Source organism: Heteronotia binoei, chromosome 16 (genome assembly GCF_032191835.1).
Source record: "Heteronotia binoei isolate CCM8104 ecotype False Entrance Well chromosome 16, APGP_CSIRO_Hbin_v1, whole genome shotgun sequence".
NCBI classification, from domain to species: Eukaryota; Metazoa; Chordata; class Lepidosauria; order Squamata; family Gekkonidae; genus Heteronotia; species Heteronotia binoei.
In genome coordinates this window covers 11747958-11752232 of record NC_083238.1, presented here as the reverse complement: position 1 = coordinate 11752232, position 4275 = coordinate 11747958, and the positions used below count along the sequence as shown (strand labels likewise).

The 4275-nt window shown below is 43.9% G+C and overlaps 1 non-coding gene across 1 annotated transcript; it reads right to left on the bottom strand.

The window, feature by feature from the left end:
* Nucleotides 1–1241: 1241 nt before the first annotated feature.
* TRNAV-GAC (transfer RNA valine (anticodon GAC)) lies at nucleotides 1242–1308 on the bottom strand. Its single transcript has one exon. It is a non-coding gene; the product is annotated as a tRNA-Val (tRNA).
* Between the last annotated feature and the right edge of the window lie 2967 nt (nucleotides 1309–4275).

The window sequence follows — 4275 nt, the reverse complement described above, 5'->3', positions numbered from 1 at the left end:
CATGGGGAAAAAATGCAAGAAGCCTGAAATTCCCAACAGCAAAGGTTGACAGGGAAATATGGTGTTGTTTTTCTATGAGTAAAAGTAACTTCTACGCTGGGTCTTCCCATGAGAAATTAGGAACTTTCAAAGGAATTTGGAGCCTCTTGTATGCACACAGAAGAGCAATTTCTCTGGTACTGCCCCAGTGAAAATGCTGTTAAGCCTTGAAAGCTGTTAGAACCAAGGCTGAACTTCATCTAGTCTGCTGCTACTTATTTGTTCTTGCTGCCTCATCCTGTCAAAACATTTACACAGGCTTCGAAGAGTTGCAAATTGGCAATGTGTTAATAATATTAGAATGCATTTGTGTCGACCATGTGGCTGCAATATTTCGGTATGTTCGTCACTTATTTAATGAATAATGGATTTTCAAGAGCAGCTATGGTGACATGCCGCCATATGCAGTCAATTAAATGAGATCTTATCCATGTATAGAAAGGTGGGGTGTCACCAAACCTATTGTTTCCATTTGATGTTGTCAGTTGGACATATGAACATATGAAGCTGCCTTCTACTGAATCAGACCTCCCTCGGTCCATCAAAGTCAGTCTTGTCTACTCAGACTGGCACCGGCTCTCCAGGGTCTCAAGCTGAGGTTTTTCACGCCTATTTGCCTGGACTCTTTTTAGTTGGAGATGCTGGGGATTGAACCTGGGAACTTCTGCTTCCCAAGCAGATACTCTGCCACTGAGCCACCATCCCTCCCCTAACATATGAACATATGAAGCTGCCTTCTACTGAATCAGACCTCCCTCGGTCCATCAAAGTCAGTCTTGTCTACTCAGACTGGCACCGGCTCTCCAGGGTCTCAAGCTGAGGTTTTTCACGCCTATTTGCCTGGACTCTTTTTAGTTGGAGATGCCGGCGATTGAACCTGGGAACTTCTGCTTCCCAAGCAGATGCTCTGCCACTGAGCCACCATCCCTCCCCTAACATATGAACATCTGAAGCTGCCTTATACTGAATCAGACCCTCGGTCCATCTAAGTCAGTATTGTCTACTCAGACTGGCAGCGGCTCTCCAGCGTCTCAAGCTGAGGTTTTTCACGCCTACTTGCCTGGACCCTTTTTAGTTGGAGATGCTGGGAATTGAACCTGGGACCAAGCAGATGCTCTACCACTGAGCCACAGCCCCATTCATGGTTCTCCAGGGTCTCGAGCTGAGGTTCTTCATGCCTACTTGCCTGGACCCTTTTTAGTTGGAGATGCCAGGGATTGAACCTTGGACCTTCTGCTTGTCAAGCAGATGCTCTACCACTGAGCCACCGTCCCTCCCCGATGGTGAGTGACACATCAGTCAGTGACACATGTTCCTTACGCTGAGTATGGATAATCTCTCTTCCCCAGTGTCCAGCCTCCTTTCCTTATTTATCTTTCTCCTGTTTTTCAGGATGGCTAGGAGGAAGGGATGTGCTAATAATATGGATATATATTAATATTGTTTCCTGAGCCTGATAGGGCTTTTTTTTCTTCCGTAGGATTTAATACGTATGACTTTCAGCAAGTGTAGAACTGAAGTATGTATGAAAAGAGAGTTTAAGGCACAGGAGGCAAAGACAGGAACTCCACAGGCAGTACTATAGTCACCTTATTTATTTAGTACATCTTAAAATCCTTCCTCTTCTCCAAGAAGTTCATGATAGCATATCTTGCAGTCTCTTCCTCCCTTTTATCTTCACAATCTTGTAAGGCAGCAAGAGACTGATTGGCCCAAACTTCACGTCAGAGTGGAAAATTTGATCCTGATCTCTCCCCGTTCCTGATATAACATTTCAGTAGGGTTGGCAGGTCTTTGCTGCAAAATACCTGGAGACTTTGGGGGTGGACCTCGGAGAGAGTGGGGTTTGGGGAGGGGCCTCATCAGGGTGCAGCGTCATAGAGTCCACCCTTCAAAGCAGCCATTTTCTCCAGGGGAGCTGATCTCTGCCAGCTGGAGGTCAGTTGTAAAAGCGGGAGATCTCCTGGCCCCACCTGGAGGCTGGCAACCCTACATTTTAGACACTATACTATGTGGGCTCTGTTTCTTTTACTTATTACATTTATATCCTGCTTCTCTTCTGTGGATGCCTAAACATGGTTTACATGTGATTCTAGCCAGCCTCCCAACTAGGCACGGATCAAATCCTGATGTGCTTAATTTCAGAAGGACTGCTGTCTCGTGTGGCTTCAGGTTATATCTGAGGACTCTCACAGAGAGTATGCAGCTGCCACTATGAACAGACACTGTCTAATCTCTCTTCCTGTAAGGCCTGGTTCAGTTCTCTTGCAGAAATTCTGTTGTGTGTTTCCCTACATCCACTGGACATTATTGACTTTAGTTGGTGAAAGAGGAAATTCGCAATGTAATGACACAGGGAAAGTTGAATTAGGTGTATCTAGCAGCAGCCCTATAACATAGATTCATCAGATTTTATGTTGACTTCCTTGATTTCTGTTTGAAAAACACTGTATGAAGTACATCACTACTATTCTTAAGCACTTTGCGGCTTAATTTCTGGAATCTCATTGCTAAAGAGAAGTTTAAAGGAAGTGTTCTTTAAGATCAACATAGCTATGCTTTGTGACATGGAGAAAATGGAATTTGATCCCGTGGAGACATAGCTGGTGCAAGTATGTTGCAATCAGGTCTTTCCATTCGTTTTATTGTACCAACATGGATTGGCAATATTTGTAATGATATAGAAACCAGCCCAAAATAATATATTCCTTTGGTCATGAGGTAGAGAGCTGTGATCTGTCATGATGTTATGTATTGTTGTTTGTTAAGGAAATGCTAGCTGTTTAAGGACAAAGAAATTGCTTTTGCACAATAGGATGCATAATGCTTTGCCAGATGCGTGACGAAAACCAGCGCTGTTGAAAAATTCTGAGCTGAGAACTGCGTTTACTGACATATCCAGCAGATTGGGGCATACATGTTCAGATGGATGCTGCAGAAGGAAAAGCCACAACTCCTTGAGGGTAGGGTGATATGCATTTTCCATAGTTTTTGCCACTATCCCAGAATAACATATTCTTACAATCATTTCTAATTGTACAGATAACCAAGAATTAGCCTTTGGTTTGACTGGCATCCTGCTCACCAGTGAGCCGATAATTTGATAGGTTGTCTGTCTACATCCCAAGCTTAGAGTGATCTAGGAGGAAAGGAAAGGTCCCCTGTGCAAGCACCAGTCGTTTCCGACTCTGGGATGATGTTGCTTTCACAACGTTTTCACGGCAGACTTTTTACAGGGTGGTTTGCCATTGCCTTCCCCAGTCATCTACACTTTCCGCCCAGCAAACTGGGTACTCATTTTACCGACCTCGGAAGGATGGAAGGCTGGGTCAATCTGGAGCCAGCTACCTGAACCAGCTTCCGCTGGGATCAAACTCAGGTAGTGAGCAGAGGGCTCCGACTGCAGTACTGCAGCTTTACGACTCTGCGCCACAGGGCATCTAGGAGAACCAGGGTCAAATTCCCACTCTGTCCCTGAAGCTTTCTAGGTGACCTTGGACCAGTCACACACTCTCAGGCTGGGCTGTTGTGAGGATAAAATGGAGGAGAGGAAAATGACGTAAGCCCCTTTGGGTCTCCATTGAGGAGAAAAGTGAATATAATTAAAGTAAATAAATTAAATTAATAGAATATAATCCAAACAGTTTTGATGTGACTTTTTGCATGATTACAGACTGCCTTCTCACAGCAGCTGGCTCCGTCATTTATCTGCTATTAGCGCTACTTCCTGTTATTGAAAATCACATAGTTAAAAATAATATTTGGGATTTTTAATTTTTAAAACTGAGACCTTGCCTTCTGACTTCATCAGTTGTTGTCTACCATGAACCCTGGAAAAGGAAATTGATGTCTACCATGAACCTACCATAAAAAGGAAATTGAGTCAGGCATTCCCCATCCCCCCATTTTCCATACACATAGGTAACCAACGCAACTCCAGTCATGGGGCTGGCAAGGGAATACCGTGCCAGAGCCAATGGAATTACACATGAGTAAGCATGAATGTGTATTCAGGGTACATTGATTTTTCCTTATACATGCACTAAGTAATTCTTACATTATACTTAATACATGTCTCTCTGAACAGCATTTAAACCCGACGCTTATCCCAGTTTTGGTCCCCTTTGTTGATTTTCAAAACATGTGCGTGTGTTGGATTTTTCCTACAAACACATGCAGGATGTACAGATATTCACCGTAATGTATGCAATGTATGGACAAGTTTAGACAGGAGGC